Source organism: Anser brachyrhynchus (assembly GCF_964034855.1).
Source record: "Anser brachyrhynchus genome assembly, chromosome: 17".
In the NCBI taxonomy this organism is placed as follows: Eukaryota; Metazoa; Chordata; class Aves; order Anseriformes; family Anatidae; genus Anser; species Anser brachyrhynchus.
This window is the reverse complement of record NC_137710.1, coordinates 14,288,472-14,315,548: the sequence shown is the minus strand read 5'-3', so window position 1 is coordinate 14,315,548 and position 27,077 is coordinate 14,288,472.

The window sequence follows — 27,077 nt, the reverse complement described above, 5'->3', positions numbered from 1 at the left end:
ACCTCCAAAGTAGAGCCAAACTTGTGAGGGACTTAACGCGGGGGGGTCTTCAGCTGGTATTGACAAGCAGTTGTGTATTTGGAGCTAGCCCAGAAGTTTTGCAAAACAAGATGAGCGAAGGGAAGTGAAGGTACCCAGGCAGGTAGCTCCCTCGAAAACTGGCCAAAGTTGTCAGGTACCTCCCCGGAAGCGATCTGAGGAGAGGATCCCAAACTAAATCTGTATGTGGAGGTAGCCACAAAGTTTTGGCAACCAAGATGAGCCAGAGGCAAGAGAAGCCTCTTGGCATGCACCTCCCTCCAAAATTGGCCAATGTTGTCGGGTACGTAGCCTGAAGGGGTCTGCGGACCGAATCCACAAGTCCCTCTCTCTCTGGAAGAGCCCCAAAACTTTCACCAAGTATGCCTGGGAGGAGGAACGGGTAGCTACTGGGCATGCACGTACTTCCCAATTTGGCCAGACTTCAGGTAGATCCCCCATCCGGGTGTCCTGCTTTACCAGAACTTGTGCAGGTAACACAGAATTTTGCATAAGTACAATGTGGTGGAGGCAAAGGTAGCTACCGGGCATGTAGCAACCTCTGAATTAGGCAAAATTCTCTGTTAGCTAGCCTAGAGGGATCCGAGTTTAGGATCCACAAAGAAAAAATCTCTCTTGGAGGAAGCCAAGTCTATTTTCTAGAAGCATGCCGAGGTGAGAAGGCAAGGGTAGCTACCAGGCATACACTTCCCTCTAAACTTGGCCGAACTTGTGGTGTCCCTACCCTGAAGGGCTTTGCAGCCGGTACCCAGAGCTAAATGTTTCTCAGGCAGAATCCCAAACATTTGCAGAAGCTTCCCTGGAGGAGGCAATGTTAGCCAGCAGGCATGCAGCTACTTCCAAAGTAGAGCCAAAATTGTGAGGAACTTAACGCGGGGGGGTCTTCAGCTGGTATTGACAAGCAGTTGTGTATTTGGAGCTAGCCCAGAAGTTTTGCAAAACAAGATGAGCGAAGGGAAGTGAAGGTACCCAGGCAGGTAGCTCCCTCGAAAACTGGCCAAAGTTGTCAGGTACCTCCCCTGAAGCGATCTGAGGAGAGGATCCCAAACTAAATCTGTATGTGGAGGTAGCCACAAAGTTTTGGCAACCAAGATGAGCCAGAGGCAAGAGAAGCCTCTTGGCATGCACCTCCCTCCAAAATTGGCCAATGTTGTCGGGTACGTAGCCTGAAGGGGTCTGCGGACCGAATCCACAAGTCCCTCTCTCTCTGGAAGAGCCCCAAAACTTTCACCAAGTATGCCTGGGAGGAGGAACGGGTAGCTACTGGGCATGCACGTACTTCCCAATTTGGCCAGACTTCAGGTAGATCCCCCATACGGGTGTCCTGCTTTTCCAGAACTTGTGCAGGTAACACAGAATTTTGCATAAGTACAATGTGGTGGAGGCAAAGGTAGCTACCGGGCATGTAGCAACCTCTGAATTAGGCAAAATTCTCTGTTAGCTAGCCTAGAGGGATCCGAGTTTAGGATCCACAAAGAAAAAATCTCTCTTGGAGGAAGCCAAGTCTTTTTTCTAGAAGCATGCCGAGGTGAGAAGGCAAGGGTAGCTACCAGGCATACACTTCCCTCTAAACTTGGCCGAACTTGTGGTGTCCCTACCCTGAAGGGCTTTGCAGCCGGTACCCAGAGCTAAATGTTTCTCAGGCAGAATCCCAAACATTTGCAGAAGCTTCCCTGGAGGAGGCAATGGTAGCCAGCAGGCATGCAGCTACCTCCAAAGTAGAGCCAAAATTGTGAGGGACTTAACGCGGAGGGGTCTTCAGCTGGTATTGACAAGCAGTTGTGTATTTGGAGCTAGCCCAGAAGTTTTGCAAAACAAGATGAGCGAAGGGAAGTGAAGGTACCCAGGCAGGTAGCTCCCTCGAAAACTGGCCAAAGTTGTCAGGTACCTCCCCGGAAGCGATCTGAGGAGAGGATCCCAAACTAAATCTGTATGTGGAGGTAGCCACAAAGTTTTGGCAACCAAGATGAGCCAGAGGCAAGAGAAGCCTCTTGGCATGCACCTCCCTCCAAAATTGGCCAATGTTGTCGGGTACGTAGCCTGAAGGGGTCTGCGGACCGAATCCACAAGTCCCTCTCTCTCTGGAAGAGCCCCAAAACTTTCACCAAGTATGCCTGGGAGGAGGAACGGGTAGCTACTGGGCATGCACGTACTTCCCAATTTGGCCAGACTTCAGGTAGATCCCCCATACGGGTGTCCTGCTTTTCCAGAACTTGTGCAGGTAACACAGAATTTTGCATAAGTACAATGTGGTGGAGGCAAAGGTAGCTACCGGGCATGTAGCAACCTCTGAATTAGGCAAAATTCTCTGTTAGCTAGCCTAGAGGGATCCGAGTTGAGGATCCACAAAGAAAAAATCTCTCTTGGAGGAAGCCAAGTCTTTTTTCTAGAAGCATGCCGAGGTGAGAAGGCAAGGGTAGCTACCAGGCATACACTTCCCTCTAAACTTGGCCGAACTTGTGGTGTCCCTACCCTGAAGGGCTTTGCAGCCAGTACCCAGAGCTAAATGTTTCTCAGGCAGAATCCCAAACATTTGCAGAAGCTTCCCTGGAGGAGGCAATGGTAGCCAGCAGGCATGCAGCTACTTCCAAAGTAGAGCCAAAATTGTGAGGAACTTAACGCGGGGGGGTCTTCAGCTGGTATTGACAAGCAGTTGTGTATTTGGAGCTAGCCCAGAAGTTTTGCAAAACAAGATGAGCGAAGGGAAGTGAAGGTACCCAGGCAGGTAGCTCCCTCGAAAACTGGCCAAAGTTGTCAGGTACCTCCCCTGAAGCGATCTGAGGAGAGGATCCCAAACTAAATCTGTATGTGGAGGTAGCCACAAAGTTTTGGCAACCAAGATGAGCCAGAGGCAAGAGAAGCCTCTTGGCATGCACCTCCCTCCAAAATTGGCCAATGTTGTCGGGTACGTAGCCTGAAGGGGTCTGCGGACCGAATCCACAAGTCCCTCTCTCTCTGGAAGAGCCCCAAAACTTTCACCAAGTATGCCTGGGAGGAGGAACGGGTAGCTACTGGGCATGCACGTACTTCCCAATTTGGCCAGACTTCAGGTAGATCCCCCATACGGGTGTCCTGCTTTTCCAGAACTTGTGCAGGTAACACAGAATTTTGCATAAGTACAATGTGGTGGAGGCAAAGGTAGCTACCGGGCATGTAGCAACCTCTGAATTAGGCAAAATTCTCTGTTAGCTAGCCTAGAGGGATCCGAGTTTAGGATCCACAAAGAAAAAATCTCTCTTGGAGGAAGCCAAGTCTTTTTTCTAGAAGCATGCCGAGGTGAGAAGGCAAGGGTAGCTACCAGGCATACACTTCCCTCTAAACTTGGCCGAACTTGTGGTGTCCCTACCCTGAAGGGCTTTGCAGCCGGTACCCAGAGCTAAATGTTTCTCAGGCAGAATCCCAAACATTTGCAGAAGCTTCCCTGGAGGAGGCAATGGTAGCCAGCAGGCATGCAGCTACCTCCAAAGTAGAGCCAAAATTGTGAGGGACTTAACGCGGAGGGGTCTTCAGCTGGTATTGACAAGCAGTTGTGTATTTGGAGCTAGCCCAGAAGTTTTGCAAAACAAGATGAGCGAAGGGAAGTGAAGGTACCCAGGCAGGTAGCTCCCTCGAAAACTGGCCAAAGTTGTCAGGTACCTCCCCGGAAGCGATCTGAGGAGAGGATCCCAAACTAAATCTGTATGTGGAGGTAGCCACAAAGTTTTGGCAAAGAAGATCAGCCAGCTGTGTGGCATCCAGGGCAGCATTCCTAGCACAGGCAGTTTGTATGTGTTCTTGGACACTAGCTACGTGTGTCTTTATGGTGTCTGGGAGGCCACAGGTAAGGGGGAGTTAACCTTGCCAGCTGAATCAGGGCTTGCTTTGGGGATCTCCGTAAGAGATCCTTCTCCTGCATCGCTTTTATGCAGGCTGGTTTTTGAACAGATGCAGCCAAATGGGAGAACCCTGAGGTCTTCATGAGAAGGGATTGTCCTCTTTCTTGTGGGTCTATTCCACTGACCCAATAGGCAGCTAAAATGAATCTATGCCACTAACCCTATAGGCAGTTAATATGTTTATTTAACGTATAAATGCTATCGCAGGTATTCCTCACCAAAGTGAAGGTGAAGGTGCAGAGCTTACCAAGGAGGTGTCCCTGTCTTGGTGGAGAAGGAGCACAGAACATCGACTGCCTCTTCTAGGTTTTCAATTATTCCTTCTGCCCTCTCCCCACCCGCTCCCCCCAGCTCTCCCTTTTTCCTCACTCTAGGGTTTTGCTGTCATGAATTTTTTTACCACTACCTGCTAACACTTTTATATCCTAAGCTTATCTGTCCCACCCTGGGATGACAATGAGCATAATTTGGGCAAAAAATTGAGTATTATAATCTTCTATGTTTAGTATGTACTTCCTCAACCTCCTTATCTTTTTAAGAGTTAACTTTAATGTTCATTTTATAAAGAATGAAGAAAAAGGTTTCACTCTGGGCACCGCAGACTTCAAGATTCTGTTCTGATGCCCAAAGAGGGTTTGGCACAGCCTGGGTATGCTGCTTTTGTTCAGAACTAAGGCATGTAGGCCCAACTTTTCCAGTGTGCTCCAGGCACCTGTCAGGACCCCCTGGGGCAGGACAGCCCAGCCGTGAGCTTGAGAGAGCTGGGCCATGGACGTCCTGGCTGTGGAGCTTCTCAGGGGCAGAGGTATGGTGGAACCAAAAGAGAGTGTTCATCTCCAGGGGAAAGAGAGAGAAGTCCGCCCTGTGGCACTTGGGGACTCCTGGACTCGCACATGCAGCACCTCGCTCAGGACCAAGCATGGGGACGCAGCTCCTTGGGAAGCCAAGGACAGGGACCGTGACCACATGGCAGCCCTGTGCTGTGAGGGGCAGTGCATATTGTGACCCGGAGTGGTGCTAGGCAACCGCCATGTCCCAGTGCAGGGCTGACAGGCACAGCCTCAGTCACCCCCAAGGCAGAGCTGGCCCCAGCCCAGACATGCGGCTCACAACAGGGTCCTGGGGCACCAGTGCAGGTGGGCTCGAGCTGGATGGTCTTTAAGGTCCCTTCCAACCCCAGGCATTGTAGGATTCTATGAGGGAGGCGGTGCACAAGGAATATGGGGTGGGGTGCTGATGTTTGAAAAAAGCAAAGAAACAACAAAACTAAGAGGAGGATTCAAACTAACAAAAGTGGTAGGATTGAAGGAAAGACCAAAGAAAGAAAAGGTCGTAATGCAAAGAAACACCCAAACAAAACAAAAGGAAACAAACACTGTCTATTCCATTGTTGCAGGGTTGGGAACCTACACCAATGGACACAAACGAACTAGAGCAACAGCCTTGGAGGAGTTTGAGGCAGCAAGCCGAGGTTTCAGCTGTGTTCAGAGAATGCGAAAAGGAAAGGCTCAATGAGATGCTTGGAAGGAGCCTTAAGGGGCAAACAGGACCAGACCTCAACAAATGGAGAAAAACCTGGGGAAGCTCCGTGCAATTTGAGCTAATCCGTGAGAGCTACAGGACATGCAGACACAGGCAGGTAACAAATACCAGACAGGTAAGCTGCTTTTCCAGAACTAACGCAGGTAAGGAAAAATTTTCCCTAAGTAAAATGTGGTGGAGGCAAAGGTAGCTACCGGGCATGTAGCAACCTCTGAATTAGGCAAAATTCTCTGTTAGCTAGCCTAGAGGGATCCGAGTTTAGGATCCACAAAGAAAAAATCTCTCTTGGAGGAAGCCAAGTCTTTTTTCTAGAAGCATGCCGAGGTGAGAAGGCAAGGGTAGCTACCATGCATACACTTCCCTGTAAACTTGGCCAACCTTGTGGTGTCCCTACCCTGAAGGGCTTTGCAGCTGGTACCCAGAGCTAAATGTGTCTCAGGCAGAATCCCATACATTTTGAGAAACTTTTGTGGAGGAAGCGATGGTTGCTAGCAGGCATGCAGCTACGTCCAAAGTAGGGCCAAAGTTGAGAGGGACGTAACGCGGAGGGGTCTTCAGCTGGTATTGACAAGCAGTTGTGTATTTGGAGCTAGCCCAGAAGTTTTGCAAAACAAGATGAGCGAAGGGAAGTGAAGGTACCCAGGCAGGTAGCTCCCTCGAAAACTGGCCAAAGTTGTCAGGTACCTCCCCTGAAGCGATCTGAGGAGAGGATCCCAAACTAAATCTGTATGTGGAGGTAGCCACAAAGTTTTGGCAACCAAGATGAGCCAGAGGCAAGAGAAGCCTCTTGGCATGCACCTCCCTCCAAAATTGGCCAATGTTGTCGGGTACGTAGCCTGAAGGGGTCTGCGGACCGAATCCACAAGTCCCTCTCTCTCTGGAAGAGCCCCAAAACTTTCACCAAGTATGCCTGGGAGGAGGAACGGGTAGCTACTGGGCATGCACGTACTTCCCAATTTGGCCAGACTTCAGGTAGATCCCCCATACGGGTGTCCTGCTTTTCCAGAACTTGTGCAGGTAACACAGAATTTTGCATAAGTACAATGTGGTGGAGGCAAAGGTAGCTACCGGGCATGTAGCAACCTCTGAATTAGGCAAAATTCTCTGTTAGCTAGCCTAGAGGGATCCGAGTTTAGGATCCACAAAGAAAAAATCTCTCTTGGAGGAAGCCAAGTCTTTTTTCTAGAAGCATGCCGAGGTGAGAAGGCAAGGGTAGCTACCAGGCATACACTTCCCTCTAAACTTGGCCGAACTTGTGGTGTCCCTACCCTGAAGGGCTTTGCAGCCGGTACCCAGAGCTAAATGTTTCTCAGGCAGAATCCCAAACATTTGCAGAAGCTTCCCTGGAGGAGGCAATGGTAGCCAGCAGGCATGCAGCTACCTCCAAAGTAGAGCCAAAATTGTGAGGGACTTAACGCGGGGGGGTCTTCAGCTGGTATTGACAAGCAGTTGTGTATTTGGAGCTAGCCCAAAAGTTTTGCAAAACAAGATGAGCGAAGGGAAGTGAAGGTACCCAGGCAGGCAGCTCCCTCGAAAACTGGCCAAAGTTGTCAGGTACCTCCCCTGAAGCGATCTGAGGAGAGGATCCCAAACTAAATCTGTATGTGGAGGTAGCCACAACGTTTTGGCAACCAAGATGAGCCAGAGGCAAGAGAAGCCTCTTGGCATGCACCTCCCTCCAAAATTGGCCAATGTTGTCGGGTACGTAGCCTGAAGGGGTCTGCGGACCGAATCCACAAGTCCCTCTCTCTCTGGAAGAGCCCCAAAACTTTCACCAAGTATGCCTGGGAGGAGGAACGGGTAGCTACTGGGCATGCACGTACTTCCCAATTTGGCCAGACTTCAGGTAGATCCCCCATACGGGTGTCCTGCTTTTCCAGAACTGGTGCAGGCAACACAGAATTTTGCATAAGTACAATGTGGTGGAGGCAAAGGTAGCTACCGGGCATGTAGCAACCTCTGAATTAGGCAAAATTCTCTGTTAGCTAGCCTAGAGGGATCCGAGTTTAGGATCCACAAAGAAAAAATCTCTCTTGGAGGAAGCCAAGTCTTTTTTCTAGAAGCATGCCGAGGTGAGAAGGCAAGGGTAGCTACCATGCATACACTTCCCTGTAAACTTGGCCAACCTTGTGGTGTCCCTACCCTGAAGGGCTTTGCAGCTGGTACCCAGAGCTAAATGTGTCTCAGGCAGAATCCCATACATTTTGAGAAACTTTTGTGGAGGAAGCGATGGTTGCTAGCAGGCATGCAGCTACGTCCAAAGTAGGGCCAAAGTTGAGAGGGACGTAACGCGGAGGGGTCTTCAGCTGGTATTGACAAGCAGTTGTGTATTTGGAGCTAGCCCAGAAGTTTTGCAAAACAAGATGAGCGAAGGGAAGTGAAGGTACCCAGGCAGGTATCTCCCTCGAAAACTGGCCAAAGTTGTCAGGTACCTCCCCTGAAGCGATCTGAGGAGAGGATCCCAAACTAAATCTGTATGTGGAGGTAGCCACAAAGTTTTGGCAACCAAGATGAGCCAGAGGCAAGAGAAGCCTCTTGGCATGCACCTCCCTCCAAAATTGGCCAATGTTGTCGGGTACGTAGCCTGAAGGGGTCTGCGGACCGAATCCACAAGTCCCTCTCTCTCTGGAAGAGCCCCAAAACTTTCACCAAGTATGCCTGGGAGGAGGAACGGGTAGCTACTGGGCATGCACGTACTTCCCAATTTGGCCAGACTTCAGGTAGATCCCCCATACGGGTGTCCTGCTTTTCCAGAACTGGTGCAGGCAACACAGAATTTTGCATAAGTACAATGTGGTGGAGGCAAAGGTAGCTACCGGGCATGTAGCAACCTCTGAATTAGGCAAAATTCTCTGTTAGCTAGCCTAGAGGGATCCGAGTTTAGGATCCACAAAGAAAAAATCTCTCTTGGAGGAAGCGAAGTCTTTTTTCTAGAAGCATGCCGAGGTGAGAAGGCAAGGGTAGCTACCAGGCATACACTTCCCTCTAAACTTGGCCGAACTTGTGGTGTCCCTACCCTGAAGGGCTTTGCAGCCGGTACCCAGAGCTAAATGTTTCTCAGGCAGAATCCCAAACATTTGCAGAAGCTTCCCTGGAGGAGGCAATGGTAGCCAGCAGGCATGCAGCTACCTCCAAAGTAGAGCCAAAATTGTGAGGGACTTAACGCGGAGGGGTCTTCAGCTGGTATTGACAAGCAGTTGTGTATTTGGAGCTAGCCCAGAAGTTTTGCAAAACAAGATGAGCGAAGGGAAGTGAAGGTACCCAGGCAGGTAGCTCCCTCGAAAACTGGCCAAAGTTGTCAGGTACCTCCCCTGAAGCGATCTGAGGAGAGGATCCCAAACTAAATCTGTATGTGGAGGTAGCCACAAAGTTTTGGCAACCAAGATGAGCCAGAGGCAAGAGAAGCCTCTTGGCATGCACCTCCCTCCAAAATTGGCCAATGTTGTCGGGTACGTAGCCTGAAGGGGTCTGCGGACCGAATCCACAAGTCCCTCTCTCTCTGGAAGAGCCCCAAAACTTTCACCAAGTATGCCTGGGAGGAGGAACGGGTAGCTACTGGGCATGCACGTACTTCCCAATTTGGCCAGACTTCAGGTAGATCCCCCATACGGGTGTCCTGCTTTTCCAGAACTGGTGCAGGTAACACAGAATTTTGCATAAGTACAATGTGGTGGAGGCAAAGGTAGCTACCGGGCATGTAGCAACCTCTGAATTAGGCAAAATTCTCTGTTAGCTAGCCTAGAGGGATCCGAGTTTAGGATCCACAAAGAAAAAATCTCTCTTGGAGGAAGCCAAATCTTTTTTCTAGAAGCATGCCGAGGTGAGAAGGCAAGGGTAGCTACCAGGCATACACTTCCCTCTAAACTTGGCCGAACTCGTGGTGTCCCTACCCTGAAGGGCTTTGCAGCCGGTACCCAGAGCTAAATGTTTCTCAGGCAGAATCCCAAACATTTGCAGAAGCTTCCCTGGAGGAGGCAATGGTAGCCAGCAGGCATGCAGCTACCTCCAAAGTAGAGCCAAACTTGTGAGGGACTTAACGCGGAGGGGTCTTCAGCTGGTATTGACAAGCAGTTGTGTATTTGGAGCTAGCCCAGAAGTTTTGCAAAACAAGATGAGCGAAGGGAAGTGAAGGTACCGAGGCAGGTAGCTCCCTCGAAAACTGGCCAAAGTTGTCAGGTACCTCCCCTGAAGCGATCTGAGGAGAGGATCCCAAACTAAATCTGTATGTGGAGGTAGCCACAAAGTTTTGGCAACCAAGATGAGCCAGAGGCAAGAGAAGCCTCTTGGCATGCACGTCCCTCCAAAATTGGCCAATGTTGTCGGGTACGTAGCCTGAAGGGGTCTGCGGACCGAATCCACAAGTCCCTCTCTCTCTGGAAGAGCCCCAAAACTTTCACCAAGTATGCCTGGGAGGAGGAACGGGTAGCTACTGGGCATGCACGTACTTCCCAATTTGGCCAGACTTCAGGTAGATCCCCCATACGGGTGTCCTGCTTTTCCAGAACTGGTGCAGGCAACACAGAATTTTGCATAAGTACAATGTGGTGGAGGCAAAGGTAGCTACCGGGCATGTAGCAACCTCTGAATTAGGCAAAATTCTCTGTTAGCTAGCCTAGAGGGATCCGAGTTTAGGATCCACAAAGAAAAAATCTCTCTTGGAGGAAGCCAAGTCTTTTTTCTAGAAGCATGCCGAGGTGAGAAGGCAAGGGTAGCTACCAGGCATACACTTCCCTCTAAACTTGGCCGAACTTGTGGTGTCCCTACCCTGAAGGGCTTTGCAGCCGGTACCCAGAGCTAAATGTTTCTCAGGCAGAATCCCAAACATTTGCAGAAGCTTCCCTGGAGGAGGCAATGGTAGCCAGCAGGCATGCAGCTACCTCCAAAGTAGAGCCAAAATTGTGAGGAACTTAACGCGGAGGGGTCTTCAGCTGGTATTGACAAGCAGTTGTGTATTTGGAGCTAGCCCAGAAGTTTTGCAAAACAAGATGAGCGAAGGGAAGTGAAGGTACCGAGGCAGGTAGCTCCCTCGAAAACTGGCCAAAGTTGTCAGGTACCTCCCCTGAAGCGATCTGAGGAGAGGATCCCAAACTAAATCTGTATGTGGAGGTAGCCACAAAGTTTTGGCAACCAAGATGAGCCAGAGGCAAGAGAAGCCTCTTGGCATGCACGTCCCTCCAAAATTGGCCAATGTTGTCGGGTACGTAGCCTGAAGGGGTCTGCGGACCGAATCCACAAGTCCCTCTCTCTCTGGAAGAGCCCCAAAACTTTCACCAAGTATGCCTGGGAGGAGGAACGGGTAGCTACTGGGCATGCACGTACTTCCCAATTTGGCCAGACTTCAGGTAGATCCCCCATACGGGTGTCCTGCTTTTCCAGAACTGGTGCAGGCAACACAGAATTTTGCATAAGTACAATGTGGTGGAGGCAAAGGTAGCTACCGGGCATGTAGCAACCTCTGAATTAGGCAAAATTCTCTGTTAGCTAGCCTAGAGGGATCCGAGTTTAGGATCCACAAAGAAAAAATCTCTCTTGGAGGAAGCCAAGTCTTTTTTCTAGAAGCATGCCGAGGTGAGAAGGCAAGGGTAGCTACCAGGCATACACTTCCCTCTAAACTTGGCCGAACTTGTGGTGTCCCTACCCTGAAGGGCTTTGCAGCCGGTACCCAGAGCTAAATGTTTCTCAGGCAGAATCCCAAACATTTGCAGAAGCTTCCCTGGAGGAGGCAATGGTAGCCAGCAGGCATGCAGCTACCTCCAAAGTAGAGCCAAAATTGTGAGGAACTTAACGCGGAGGGGTCTTCAGCTGGTATTGACAAGCAGTTGTGTATTTGGAGCTAGCCCAGAAGTTTTGCAAAACAAGATGAGCGAAGGGAAGTGAAGGTACCCAGGCAGGTAGCTCCCTCGAAAACTGGCCAAAGTTGTCAGGTACCTCCCCTGAAGCGATCTGAGGAGAGGATCCCAAACTAAATCTGTATGTGGAGGTAGCCACAAAGTTTTGGCAACCAAGATGAGCCAGAGGCAAGAGAAGCCTCTTGGCATGCACGTCCCTCCAAAATTGGCCAATGTTGTCGGGTACGTAGCCTGAAGGGGTCTGCGGACCGAATCCACAAGTCCCTCTCTCTCTGGAAGAGCCCCAAAACTTTCACCAAGTATGCCTGGGAGGAGGAACGGGTAGCTACTGGGCATGCACGTACTTCCCAATTTGGCCAGACTTCAGGTAGATCCCCCATACGGGTGTCCTGCTTTTCCAGAACTTGTGCAGGTAACACAGAATTTTGCATAAGTACAATGTAGTGGAGGCAAAGGTAGCTACCGGGCATGTAGCAACCTCTGAATTAGGCAAAATTCTCTGTTAGCTAGCCTAGAGGGATCCGAGTTTAGGATCCACAAAGAAAAAATCTCTCTTGGAGGAAGCCAAGTCTTTTTTCTAGAAGCATGCCGAGGTGAGAAGGCAAGGGTAGCTACCAGGCATACACTTCCCTCTAAACTTGGCCGAACTTGTGGTGTCCCTACCCTGAAGGGCTTTGCAGCCGGTACCCACAGCTAAATGTTTCTCAGGCAGAATCCCAAACATTTACAGAAGCTTCCCTGGAGGAGGCAATGGTAGCCAGCAGGCATGCAGCTACCTCCAAAGTAGAGCCAAAATTGTGAGGGACTTAACGCGGGGGGGTCTTCAGCTGGTATTGACAAGCAGTTGTGTATTTGGAGCTAGCCCAGAAGTTTTGCAAAACAAGATGAGCGAAGGGAAGTGAAGGTACCCAGGCAGGTAGCTCCCTCGAAAACTGGCCAAAGTTGTCAGGTACCTCCCCTGAAGCGATCTGAGGAGAGGATCCCAAACTAAATCTGTATGTGGAGGTAGCCACAAAGTTTTGGCAACCAAGATGAGCCAGAGGCAAGAGAAGCCTCTTGGCATGCACGTCCCTCCAAAATTGGCCAATGTTGTCGGGTACGTAGCCTGAAGGGGTCTGCGGACCGAATCCACAAGTCCCTCTCTCTCTGGAAGAGCCCCAAAACTTTCACCAAGTATGCCTGGGAGGAGGAACGGGTAGCTACTGGGCATGCACGTACTTCCCAATTTGGCCAGACTTCAGGTAGATCCCCCATACGGGTGTCCTGCTTTTCCAGAACTGGTGCAGGTAACACAGAATTTTGCATAAGTACAATGTGGTGGAGGCAAAGGTAGCTACCGGGCATGTAGCAACCTCTGAATTAGGCAAAATTCTCTGTTAGCTAGCCTAGAGGGATCCGAGTTTAGGATCCACAAAGAAAAAATCTCTCTTGGAGGAAGCCAAGTCTTTTTTCTAGAAGCATGCCGAGGTGAGAAGGCAAGGGTAGCTACCAGGCATACACTTCCCTCTAAACTTGGCCGAACTTGTGGTGTCCCTACCCTGAAGGGCTTTGCAGCCGGTACCCAGAGCTAAATGTTTCTCAGGCAGAATCCCAAACATTTGCAGAAGCTTCCCTGGAGGAGGCAATGGTAGCCAGCAGGCATGCAGCTACCTCCAAAGTAGAGCCAAAATTGTGAGGAACTTAACGCGGAGGGGTCTTCAGCTGGTATTGACAAGCAGTTGTGTATTTGGAGCTAGCCCAGAAGTTTTGCAAAACAAGATGAGCGAAGGGAAGTGAAGGTACCCAGGCAGGTAGCTCCCTCGAAAACTGGCCAAAGTTGTCAGGTACCTCCCCTGAAGCGATCTGAGGAGAGGATCCCAAACTAAATCTGTATGTGGAGGTAGCCACAAAGTTTTGGCAACCAAGATGAGCCAGAGGCAAGAGAAGCCTCTTGGCATGCACCTCCCTCCAAAATTGGCCAATGTTGTCGGGTACGTAGCCTGAAGGGGTCTGCGGACCGAATCCACAAGTCCCTCTCTCTCTGGAAGAGCCCCAAAACTTTCACCAAGTATGCCTGGGAGGAGGAACGGGTAGCTACTGGGCATGCACGTACTTCCCAATTTGGCCAGACTTCAGGTAGATCCCCCATACGGGTGTCCTGCTTTTCCAGAACTTGTGCAGGTAACACAGAATTTTGCATAAGTACAATGTGGTGGAGGCAAAGGTAGCTACCGGGCATGTAGCAACCTCTGAATTAGGCAAAATTCTCTGTTAGCTAGCCTAGAGGGATCCGAGTTGAGGATCCACAAAGAAAAAATCTCTCTTGGAGGAAGCCAAGTCTTTTTTCTAGAAGCATGCCGAGGTGAGAAGGCAAGGGTAGCTACCAGGCATACACTTCCCTCTAAACTTGGCCGAACTTGTGGTGTCCCTACCCTGAAGGGCTTTGCAGCCGGTACCCAGAGCTAAATGTTTCTCAGGCAGAATCCCAAACATTTGCAGAAGCTTCCCTGGAGGAGGCAATGGTAGCCAGCAGGCATGCAGCTACCTCCAAAGTAGAGCCAAAATTGTGAGGGACTTAACGCGGAGGGGTCTTCAGCTGGTATTGACAAGCAGTTGTGTATTTGGAGCTAGCCCAAAAGTTTTGCAAAACAAGATGAGCGAAGGGAAGTGAAGGTACCCAGGCAGGTAGCTCCCTCGAAAACTGGCCAAAGTTGTCAGGTACCTCCCCGGAAGCGATCTGAGGAGAGGATCCCAAACTAAATCTGTATGTGGAGGTAGCCACAAAGTTTTGGCAACCAAGATGAGCCAGAGGCAAGAGAAGCCTCTTGGCATGCACCTCCCTCCAAAATTGGCCAATGTTGTCGGGTACGTAGCCTGAAGGGGTCTGCGGACCGAATCCACAAGTCCCTCTCTCTCTGGAAGAGCCCCAAAACTTTCACCAAGTATGCCTGGGAGGAGGAACGGGTAGCTACTGGGCATGCACGTACTTCCCAATTTGGCCAGACTTCAGGTAGATCCCCCATCCGGGTGTCCTGCTTTTCCAGAACTTGTGCAGGTAACACAGAATTTTGCATAAGTACAATGTAGTGGAGGCAAAGGTAGCTACCGGGCATGTAGCAACCTCTGAATTAGGCAAAATTCTCTGTTAGCTAGCCTAGAGGGATCCGAGTTTAGGATCCACAAAGAAAAAATCTCTCTTGGAGGAAGCCAAGTCTTTTTTCTAGAAGCATGCCGAGGTGAGAAGGCAAGGGTAGCTACCAGGCATACACTTCCCTCTAAACTTGGCCGAACTTGTGGTGTCCCTACCCTGAAGGGCTTTGCAGCCGGTACCCAGAGCTAAATGTTTCTCAGGCAGAATCCCAAACATTTGCAGAAGCTTCCCTGGAGGAGGCAATGGTAGCCAGCAGGCATGCAGCTACCTCCAAAGTAGAGCCAAAATTGTGAGGGACTTAACGCGGGGGGGTCTTCAGCTGGTATTGACAAGCAGTTGTGTATTTGGAGCTAGCCCAGAAGTTTTGCAAAACAAGATGAGCGAAGGGAAGTGAAGGTACCGAGGCAGGTAGCTCCCTCGAAAACTGGCCAAAGTTGTCAGGTACCTCCCCTGAAGCGATCTGAGGAGAGGATCCCAAACTAAATCTGTATGTGGAGGTAGCCACAAAGTTTTGGCAACCAAGATGAGCCAGAGGCAAGAGAAGCCTCTTGGCATGCACCTCCCTCCAAAATTGGCCAATGTTGTCGGGTACGTAGCCTGAAGGGGTCTGCGGACCGAATCCACAAGTCCCTCTCTCTCTGGAAGAGCCCCAAAACTTTCACCAAGTATGCCTGGGAGGAGGAACGGGTAGCTACTGGGCATGCACGTACTTCCCAATTTGGCCAGACTTCAGGTAGATCCCCCATACGGGTGTCCTGCTTTTCCAGAACTGGTGCAGGTAACACAGAATTTTGCATAAGTACAATGTGGTGGAGGCAAAGGTAGCTACCGGGCATGTAGCAACCTCTGAATTAGGCAAAATTCTCTGTTAGCTAGCCTAGAGGGATCCGAGTTTAGGATCCACAAAGAAAAAATCTCTCTTGGAGGAAGCCAAGTCTTTTTTCTAGAAGCATGCCGAGGTGAGAAGGCAAGGGTAGCTACCAGGCATACACTTCCCTCTAAACTTGGCCGAACTTGTGGTGTCCCTACCCTGAAGGGCTTTGCAGCCGGTACCCAGAGCTAAATGTTTCTCAGGCAGAATCCCAAACATTTGCAGAAGCTTCCCTGGAGGAGGCAATGGTAGCCAGCAGGCATGCAGCTACCTCCAAAGTAGAGCCAAACTTGTGAGGGACTTAACGCGGGGGGGTCTTCAGCTGGTATTGACAAGCAGTTGTGTATTTGGAGCTAGCCCAGAAGTTTTGCAAAACAAGATGAGCGAAGGGAAGTGAAGGTACCCAGGCAGGTAGCTCCCTCGAAAACTGGCCAAAGTTGTCAGGTACCTCCCCTGAAGCGATCTGAGGAGAGGATCCCAAACTAAATCTGTATGTGGAGGTAGCCACAAAGTTTTGGCAACCAAGATGAGCCAGAGGCAAGAGAAGCCTCTTGGCATGCACCTCCCTCCAAAATTGGCCAATGTTGTCGGGTACGTAGCCTGAAGGGGTCTGCGGACCGAATCCACAAGTCCCTCTCTCTCTGGAAGAGCCCCAAAACTTTCACCAAGTATGCCTGGGAGGAGGAACGGGTAGCTACTGGGCATGCACGTACTTCCCAGTTTGGCCAGACTTCAGGTAGATCCCCCATACGGGTGTCCTGCTTTTCCAGAACTGGTGCAGGCAACACAGAATTTTGCATAAGTACAATGTGGTGGAGGCAAAGGTAGCTACCGGGCATGTAGCAACCTCTGAATTAGGCAAAATTCTTTGTTAGCTAGCCTAGAGGGATCCGAGTTGAGGATCCACAAAGAAAAAATCTCTCTTGGAGGAAGCCAAGTCTTTTTTCTAGAAGCATGCCGAGGTGAGAAGGCAAGGGTAGCTACCAGGCATACACTTCCCTCTAAACTTGGCCGAACTTGTGGTGTCCCTACCCTGAAGGGCTTTGCAGCCGGTACCAAGAGCTAAATGTTTCTCAGGCAGAATCCCAAACATTTGCAGAAGCTTCCCTGGAGGAGGCAATGGTAGCCAGCAGGCATGCAGCTACTTCCAAAGTAGAGCCAAAATTGTGAGGGACTTAACGCGGGGGGGTCTTCAGCTGGTATTGACAAGCAGTTGTGTATTTGGAGCTAGCCCAGAAGTTTTGCAAAACAAGATGAGCGAAGGGAAGTGAAGGTACCCAGGCAGGTAGCTCCCTCGAAAACTGGCCAAAGTTGTCAGGTACCTCCCCTGAAGCGATCTGAGGAGAGGATCCCAAACTAAATCTGTATGTGGAGGTAGCCACAAAGTTTTGGCAACCAAGATGAGCCAGAGGCAAGAGAAGCCTCTTGGCATGCACCTCCCTCCAAAATTGGCCAATGTTGTCGGGTACGTAGCCTGAAGGGGTCTGCGGACCGAATCCACAAGTCCCTCTCTCTCTGGAAGAGCCCCAAAACTTTCACCAAGTATGCCTGGGAGGAGGAACGGGTAGCTACTGGGCATGCACGTACTTCCCAATTTGGCCAGACTTCAGGTAGATCCCCCATACGGGTGTCCTGCTTTTCCAGAACTTGTGCAGGTAACACAGAATTTTGCATAAGTACAATGTGGTGGAGGCAAAGGTAGCTACCGGGCATGTAGCAACCTCTGAATTAGGCAAAATTCTCTGTTAGCTAGCCTAGAGGGATCCGAGTTTAGGATCCACAAAGAAAAAATCTCTCTTGGAGGAAGCCAAGTCTATTTTCTAGAAGCATGCCGAGGTGAGAAGGCAAGGGTAGCTACCAGGCATACACTTCCCTCTAAACTTGGCCGAACTTGTGGTGTCCCTACCCTGAAGGGCTTTGCAGCCGGTACCCAGAGCTAAATGTTTCTCAGGCAGAATCCCAAACATTTGCAGAAGCTTCCCTGGAGGAGGCAATGGTAGCCAGCAGGCATGCAGCTACCTCCAAAGTAGAGCCAAAATTGTGAGGGACTTAACGCGGAGGGGTCTTCAGCTGGTATTGACAAGCAGTTGTGTATTTGGAGCTAGCCCAGAAGTTTTGCAAAACAAGATGAGCGAAGGGAAGTGAAGGTACCCAGGCAGGTAGCTCCCTCGAAAACTGGCCAAAGTTGTCAGGTACCTCCCCTGAAGCGATCTGAGGAGAGGATCCCAAACTAAATCTGTATGTGGAGGTAGCCACAAAGTTTTGGCAACCAAGATGAGCCAGAGGCAAGAGAAGCCTCTTGGCATGCACCTCCCTCCAAAATTGGCCAATGTTGTCGGGTACGTAGCCTGAAGGGGTCTGCGGACCGAATCCACAAGTCCCTCTCTCTCTGGAAGAGCCCCAAAACTTTCACCAAGTATGCCTGGGAGGAGGAACGGGTAGCTACTGGGCATGCACGTACTTCCCAGTTTGGCCAGACTTCAGGTAGATCCCCCATACGGGTGTCCTGCTTTTCCAGAACTGGTGCAGGCAACACAGAATTTTGCATAAGTACAATGTGGTGGAGGCAAAGGTAGCTACCGGGCATGTAGCAACCTCTGAATTAGGCAAAATTCTCTGTTAGCTAGCCTAGAGGGATCCGAGTTGAGGATCCACAAAGAAAAAATCTCTCTTGGAGGAAGCCAAGTCTTTTTTCTAGAAGCATGCCGAGGTGAGAAGGCAAGGGTAGCTACCAGGCATACACTTCCCTCTAAACTTGGCCGAACTTGTGGTGTCCCTACCCTGAAGGGCTTTGCAGCCGGTACCAAGAGCTAAATGTTTCTCAGGCAGAATCCCAAACATTTGCAGAAGCTTCCCTGGAGGAGGCAATGGTAGCCAGCAGGCATGCAGCTACTTCCAAAGTAGAGCCAAAATTGTGAGGGACTTAACGCGGGGGGGTCTTCAGCTGGTATTGACAAGCAGTTGTGTATTTGGAGCTAGCCCAGAAGTTTTGCAAAACAAGATGAGCGAAGGGAAGTGAAGGTACCCAGGCAGGTAGCTCCCTCGAAAACTGGCCAAAGTTGTCAGGTACCTCCCCTGAAGCGATCTGAGGAGAGGATCCCAAACTAAATCTGTATGTGGAGGTAGCCACAAAGTTTTGGCAACCAAGATGAGCCAGAGGCAAGAGAAGCCTCTTGGCATGCACGTCCCTCCAAAATTGGCCAATGTTGTCGGGTACGTAGCCTGAAGGGGTCTGCGGACCGAATCCACAAGTCCCTCTCTCTCTGGAAGAGCCCCAAAACTTTCACCAAGTATGCCTGGGAGGAGGAACAGGTAGCTACTGGGCATGCACGTACTTCCCAATTTGGCCAGACTTCAGGTAGATCCCCCATACGGGTGTCCTGCTTTTCCAGAACTTGTGCAGGTAACACAGAATTTTGCATAAGTACAATGTGGTGGAGGCAAAGGTAGCTACCTGGCATGTAGCAACCTCTGAATTAGGCAAAATTCTCTGTTAGCTAGCCTAGAGGGATCCGAGTTTAGGATCCACAAAGCAAAAATCTCTCTTGGAGGAAGCCAAGTCTTTTTTCTAGAAGCATGCCGAGGTGAGAAGGCAAGGGTAGCTACCAGGCATACACTTCCCCCTAAACTTGGCCGAACTTGTGGTGTCCCTACCCTGAAGGGCTTTGCAGCCGGTACCCAGAGCTAAATGTTTCTCAGGCAGAATCCCAAACATTTGCAGAAGCTTCCCTGGAGGAGGCAATGGTAGCCAGCAGGCATGCAGCTACCTCCAAAGTAGAGCCAAAATTGTGAGGGACTTAACGCGGAGGGGTCTTCAGCTGGTATTGACAAGCAGTTGTGTATTTGGAGCTAGCCCAGAAGTTTTGCAAAACAAGATGAGCGAAGGGAAGTGAAGGTACCCAGGCAGGTAGCTCCCTCGAAAACTGGCCAAAGTTGTCAGGTACCTCCCCTGAAGCGATCTGAGGAGAGGATCCCAAACTAAATCTGTATGTGGAGGTAGCCACAAAGTTTTGGCAACCAAGATGAGCCAGAGGCAAGAGAAGCCTCTTGGCATGCACGTCCCTCCAAAATTGGCCAATGTTGTCGGGTACGTAGCCTGAAGGGGTCTGCGGACCGAATCCACAAGTCCCTCTCTCTCTGGAAGAGCCCCAAAACTTTCACCAAGTATGCCTGGGAGGAGGAACGGGTAGCTACTGGGCATGCACGTACTTCCCAATTTGGCCAGACTTCAGGTAGATCCCCCATACGGGTGTCCTGCTTTTCCAGAACTTGTGCAGGTAACACAGAATTTTGCATAAGTACAATGTGGTGGAGGCAAAGGTAGCTACCGGGCATGTAGCAACCTCTGAATTAGGCAAAATTCTCTGTTAGCTAGCCTAGAGGGATCCGAGTTGAGGATCCACAAAGAAAAAATCTCTCTTGGAGGAAGCCAAGTCTTTTTTCTAGAAGCATGCCGAGGTGAGAAGGCAAGGGTAGCTACCAGGCATACACTTCCCTCTAAACTTGGCCGAACTTGTGGTGTCCCTACCCTGAAGGGCTTTGCAGCTGGTACCCAGAGCTAAATGTTTCTCAGGCAGAATCCCAAACATTTGCAGAAGCTTCCCTGGAGGAGGCAATGGTAGCCAGCAGGCATGCAGCTACTTCCAAAGTAGAGCCAAAATTGTGAGGAACTTAACGCGGGGGGGTCTTCAGCTGGTATTGACAAGCAGTTGTGTATTTGGAGCTAGCCCAGAAATTTTGCAAAACAAGATGAGCGAAGGGAAGTGAAGGTACCCAGGCAGGTAGCTCCCTCGAAAACTGGCCAAAGTTGTCAGGTACCTCCCCTGAAGCGATCTGAGGAGAGGATCCCAAACTAAATCTGTATGTGGAGGTAGCCACAAAGTTTTGGCAACCAAGATGAGCCAGAGGCAAGAGAAGCCTCTTGGCATGCACCTCCCTCCAAAATTGGCCAATGTTGTCGGGTACGTAGCCTGAAGGGGTCTGCGGACCGAATCCACAAGTCCCTCTCTCTCTGGAAGAGCCCCAAAACTTTCACCAAGTATGCCTGGGAGGAGGAACGGGTAGCTACTGGGCATGCACGTACTTCCCAATTTGGCCAGACTTCAGGTAGATCCCCCATACGGGTGTCCTGCTTTTCCAGAACTGGTGCAGGCAACACAGAATTTTGCATAAGTACAATGTAGTGGAGGCAAAGGTAGCTACCGGGCATGTAGCAACCTCTGAATTAGGCAAAATTCTCTGTTAGCTAGCCTAGAGGGATCCGAGTTTAGGATCCACAAAGAAAAAATCTCTCTTGGAGGAAGCCAAGTCTTTTTTCTAGAAGCATGCCGAGGTGAGAAGGCAAGGGTAGCTACCAGGCATACACTTCCCTCTAAACTTGGCCGAACTTGTGGTGTCCCTACCCTGAAGGGCTTTGCAGCCGGTACCCAGAGCTAAATGTTTCTCAGGCAGAATCCCAAACATTTGCAGAAGCTTCCCTGGAGGAGGCAATGGTAGCCAGCAGGCATGCAGCTACCTCCAAAGTAGAGCCAAACTTGTGAGGGACTTAACGCGGAGGGGTCTTCAGCTGGTATTGACAAGCAGTTGTGTATTTGGAGCTAGCCCAGAAGTTTTGCAAAACATAATGAGCGAAGGGAAGTGAAGGTACCCAGGCAGGTAGCTCCCTCGAAAACTGGCCAAAGTTGTCAGGTACCTCCCCGGAAGCGATCTGAGGAGAGGATCCCAAACTAAATCTGTATGTGGAGGTAGCCACAAAGTTTTGGCAACCAAGATGAGCCAGAGGCAAGAGAAGCCTCTTGGCATGCACGTCCCTCCAAAATTGGCCAATGTTGTCGGGTACGTAGCCTGAAGGGGTCTGCGGACCGAATCCACAAGTCCCTCTCTCTCTGGAAGAGCCCCAAAACTTTCACCAAGTATGCCTGGGAGGAGGAACGGGTAGCTACTGGGCATGCACGTACTTCCCAATTTGGCCAGACTTCAGGTAGATCCCCCATACGGGTGTCCTGCTTTTCCAGAACTTGTGCAGGTAACACAGAATTTTGCATAAGTACAATGTGGTGGAGGCAAAGGTAGCTACCGGGCATGTAGCAACCTCTGAATTAGGCAAAATTCTCTGTTAGCTAGCCTAGAGGGATCCGAGTTTAGGATCCACAAAGAAAAAATCTCTCTTGGAGGAAGCCAAGTCTTTTTTCTAGAAGCATGCCGAGGTGAGAAGGCAAGGGTAGCTACCAGGCATACACTTCCCTCTAAACTTGGCCGAACTTGTGGTGTCCCTACCCTGAAGGGCTTTGCAGCCGGTACCCAGAGCTAAATGTTTCTCAGGCAGAATCCCAAACATTTGCAGAAGCTTCCCTGGAGGAGGCAATGGTAGCCAGCAGGCATGCAGCTACCTCCAAAGTAGAGCCAAAATTGTGAGGGACTTAACGCGGGGGGGTCTTCAGCTGGTATTGACAAGCAGTTGTGTATTTGGAGCTAGCCCAGAAGTTTTGCAAAACAAGATGAGCGAAGGGAAGTGAAGGTACCCAGGCAGGTAGCTCCCTCGAAAACTGGCCAAAGTTGTCAGGTACCTCCCCTGAAGCGATCTGAGGAGAGGATCCCAAACTAAATCTGTATGTGGAGGTAGCCACAAAGTTTTGGCAACCAAGATGAGCCAGAGGCAAGAGAAGCCTCTTGGCATGCACCTCCCTCCAAAATTGGCCAATGTTGTCGGGTACGTAGCCTGAAGGGGTCTGCGGACCGAATCCACAAGTCCCTCTCTCTCTGGAAGAGCCCCAAAACTTTCACCAAGTATGCCTGGGAGGAGGAACGGGTAGCTACTGGGCATGCACGTACTTCCCAATTTGGCCAGACTTCAGGTAGATCCCCCATACGGGTGTCCTGCTTTTCCAGAACTTGTGCAGGTAACACAGAATTTTGCATAAGTACAATGTGGTGGAGGCAAAGGTAGCTACCGGGCATGTAGCAACCTCTGAATTAGGCAAAATTCTCTGTTAGTTAGCCTAGAGGGATCCGAGTTTAGGATCCACAAAGAAAAAATCTCTCTTGGAGGAAGCCAAGTCTTTTTTCTAGAAGCATGCCGAGGTGAGAAGGCAAGGGTAGCTACCAGGCATACACTTCCCTCTAAACTTGGCCGAACTTGTGGTGTCCCTACCCTGAAGGGCTTTGCAGCCGGTACCCAGAGCTAAATGTTTCTCAGGCAGAATCCCAAACATTTGCAGAAGCTTCCCTGGAGGAGGCAATGGTAGCCAGCAGGCATGCAGCTACCTCCAAAGTAGAGCCAAACTTGTGAGGGACTTAACGCGGGGGGGTCTTCAGCTGGTATTGACAAGCAGTTGTGTATTTGGAGCTAGCCCAAAAGTTTTGCAAAACAAGATGAGCGAAGGGAAGTGAAGGTACCCAGGCAGGTAGCTCCCTCGAAAACTGGCCAAAGTTGTCAGGTACCTCCCCTGAAGCGATCTGAGGAGAGGATCCCAAACTAAATCTGTATGTGGAGGTAGCCACAAAGTTTTGGCAACCAAGATGAGCCAGAGGCAAGAGAAGCCTCTTGGCATGCACCTCCCTCCAAAATTGGCCAATGTTGTCGGGTACGTAGCCTGAAGGGGTCTGCGGACCGAATCCACAAGTCCCTCTCTCTCTGGAAGAGCCCCAAAACTTTCACCAAGTATGCCTGGGAGGAGGAACGGGTAGCTACTGGGCATGCACGTACTTCCCAATTTGGCCAGACTTCAGGTAGATCCCCCATACGGGTGTCCTGCTTTTCCAGAACTTGTGCAGGTAACACAGAATTTTGCATAAGTACAATGTGGTGGAGGCAAAGGTAGCTACCGGGCATGTAGCAACCTCTGAATTAGGCAAAATTCTCTGTTAGCTAGCCTAGAGGGATCCGAGTTTAGGATCCACAAAGAAAAAATCTCTCTTGGAGGAAGCCAAGTCTTTTTTCTAGAAGCATGCCGAGGTGAGAAGGCAAGGGTAGCTACCAGGCATACACTTCCCTCTAAACTTGGCCGAACTTGTGGTGTCCCTACCCTGAAGGGCTTTGCAGCCGGTACCCACAGCTAAATGTTTCTCAGGCAGAATCCCAAACATTTGCAGAAGCTTCCCTGGAGGAGGCAATGGTAGCCAGCAGGCATGCAGCTACCTCCAAAGTAGAGCCAAACTTGTGAGGGACTTAACGCGGGGGGGTCTTCAGCTGGTATTGACAAGCAGTTGTGTATTTGGAGCTAGCCCAGAAGTTTTGCAAAACAAGATGAGCGAAGGGAAGTGAAGGTACCCAGGCAGGTAGCTCCCTCGAAAACTGGCCAAAGTTGTCAGGTACCTCCCCTGAAGCGATCTGAGGAGAGGATCCCAAACTAAATCTGTATGTGGAGGTAGCCACAAAGTTTTGGCAACCAAGATGAGCCAGAGGCAAGAGAAGCCTCTTGGCATGCACCTCCCTCCAAAATTGGCCAATGTTGTCGGGTACGTAGCCTGAAGGGGTCTGCGGACCGAATCCACAAGTCCCTCTCTCTCTGGAAGAGCCCCAAAACTTTCACCAAGTATGCCTGGGAGGAGGAACGGGTAGCTACTGGGCATGCACGTACTTCCCAATTTGGCCAGACTTCAGGTAGATCCCCCATACGGGTGTCCTGCTTTTCCAGAACTTGTGCAGGTAACACAGAATTTTGCATAAGTACAATGTGGTGGAGGCAAAGGTAGCTACCGGGCATGTAGCAACCTCTGAATTAGGCAAAATTCTCTGTTAGCTAGCCTAGAGGGATCCGAGTTTAGGATCCACAAAGAAAAAATCTCTCTTGGAGGAAGCCAAGTCTTTTTTCTAGAAGCATGCCGAGGTGAGAAGGCAAGGGTAGCTACCAGGCATACACTTCCCTCTAAACTTGGCCGAACTTGTGGTGTCCCTACCCTGAAGGGCTTTGCAGCCGGTACCCAGAGCTAAATGTTTCTCAGGCAGAATCCCAAACATTTGCAGAAGCTTCCCTGGAGGAGGCAATGGTAGCCAGCAGGCATGCAGCTACCTCCAAAGTAGAGCCAAAATTGTGAGGGACTTAACGCGGAGGGGTCTTCAGCTGGTATTGACAAGCAGTTGTGTATTTGGAGCTAGCCCAGAAGTTTTGCAAAACAAGATGAGCGAAGGGAAGTGAAGGTACCCAGGCAGGTAGCTCCCTCGAAAACTGGCCAAAGTTGTCAGGTACCTCCCCTGAAGCGATCTGAGGAGAGGATCCCAAACTAAATCTGTATGTGGAGGTAGCCACAAAGTTTTGGCAACCAAGATGAGCCAGAGGCAAGAGAAGCCTCTTGGCATGCACCTCCCTCCAAAATTGGCCAATGTTGTCGGGTACGTAGCCTGAAGGGGTCTGCGGACCGAATCCACAAGTCCCTCTCTCTCTGGAAGAGCCCCAAAACTTTCACCAAGTATGCCTGGGAGGAGGAACGGGTAGCTACTGGGCATGCACGTACTTCCCAATTTGGCCAGACTTCAGGTAGATCCCCCATACGGGTGTCCTGCTTTTCCAGAACTTGTGCAGGTAACACAGAATTTTGCATAAGTACAATGTGGTGGAGGCAAAGGTAGCTACCGGGCATGTAGCAACCTCTGAATTAGGCAAAATTCTCTGTTAGCTAGCCTAGAGGGATCCGAGTTTAGGATCCACAAAGAAAAAATCTCTCTTGGAGGAAGCCAAGTCTTTTTTCTAGAAGCATGCCGAGGTGAGAAGGCAAGGGTAGCTACCAGGCATACACTTCCCTCTAAACTTGGCCGAACTTGTGGTGTCCCTACCCTGAAGGGCTTTGCAGCCGGTACCCACAGCTAAATGTTTCTCAGGCAGAATCCCAAACATTTGCAGAAGCTTCCCTGGAGGAGGCAATGGTAGCCAGCAGGCATGCAGCTACCTCCAAAGTAGAGCCAAACTTGTGAGGGACTTAACGCGGGGGGGTCTTCAGCTGGTATTGACAAGCAGTTGTGTATTTGGAGCTAGCCCAAAAGTTTTGCAAAACAAGATGAGCGAAGGGAAGTGAAGGTACCCAGGCAGGTAGCTCCCTCGAAAACTGGCCAAAGTTGTCAGGTACCTCCCCTGAAGCGATCTGAGGAGAGGATCCCAAACTAAATCTGTATGTGGAGGTAGCCACAAAGTTTTGGCAACCAAGATGAGCCAGAGGCAAGAGAAGCCTCTTGGCATGCACCTCCCTCCAAAATTGGCCAATGTTGTCGGGTACGTAGCCTGAAGGGGTCTGCGGACCGAATCCACAAGTCCCTCTCTCTCTGGAAGAGCCCCAAAACTTTCACCAAGTATGCCTGGGAGGAGGAACGGGTAGCTACTGGGCATGCACGTACTTCCCAATTTGGCCAGACTTCAGGTAGATCCCCCATACGGGTGTCCTGCTTTTCCAGAACTGGTGCAGGCAACACAGAATTTTGCATAAGTACAATGTGGTGGAGGCAAAGGTAGCTACCGGGCATGTAGCAACCTCTGAATTAGGCAAAATTCTCTGTTAGCTAGCCTAGAGGGATCCGAGTTTAGGATCCACAAAGAAAAAATCTCTCTTGGAGGAAGCCAAGTCTTTTTTCTAGAAGCATGCCGAGGTGAGAAGGCAAGGGTAGCTACCAGGCATACACTTCCCTCTAAACTTGGCCGAACTTGTGGTGTCCCTACCCTGAAGGGCTTTGCAGCCGGTACCCAGAGCTAAATGTTTCTCAGGCAGAATCCCAAACATTTGCAGAAGCTTCCCTGGAGGAGGCAATGGTAGCCAGCAGGCATGCAGCTACCTCCAAAGTAGAGCCAAAATTGTGAGGGACTTAACGCGGGGGGGTCTTCAGCTGGTATTGACAAGCAGTTGTGTATTTGGAGCTAGCCCAAAAGTTTTGCAAAACAAGATGAGCGAAGGGAAGTGAAGGTACCCAGGCAGGTAGCTCCCTCGAAAACTGGCCAAAGTTGTCAGGTACCTCCCCTGAAGCGATCTGAGGAGAGGATCCCAAACTAAATCTGTATGTGGAGGTAGCCACAAAGTTTTGGCAACCAAGATGAGCCAGAGGCAAGAGAAGCCTCTTGGCATGCACCTCCCTCCAAAATTGGCCAATGTTGTCGGGTACGTAGCCTGAAGGGGTCTGCGGACCGAATCCACAAGTCCCTCTCTCTCTGGAAGAGCCCCAAAACTTTCACCAAGTATGCCTGGGAGGAGGAACGGGTAGCTACTGGGCATGCACGTACTTCCCAGTTTGGCCAGACTTCAGGTAGATCCCCCATACGGGTGTCCTGCTTTTCCAGAACTTGTGCAGGTAACACAGAATTTTGCATAAGTACAATGTGGTGGAGGCAAAGGTAGCTACCGGGCATGTAGCAACCTCTGAATTAGGCAAAATTCTCTGTTAGCTAGCCTAGAGGGATCCGAGTTTAGGATCCACAAAGAAAAAATCTCTCTTGGAGGAAGCCAAGTCTATTTTCTAGAAGCATGCCGAGGTGAGAAGGCAAGGGTAGCTACCAGGCATACACTTCCCTCTAAACTTGGCCGAACTTGTGGTGTCCCTACCCTGAAGGGCTTTGCAGCCGGTACCCACAGCTAAATGTTTCTCAGGCAGAATCCCAAACATTTGCAGAAGCTTCCCTGGAGGAGGCAATGGTAGCCAGCAGGCATGCAGCTACCTCCAAAGTAGAGCCAAAATTGTGAGGGACTTAACGCGGGGGGGTCTTCAGCTGGTATTGACAAGCAGTTGTGTATTTGGAGCTAGCCCAAAAGTTTTGCAAAACAAGATGAGCGAAGGGAAGTGAAGGTACCCAGGC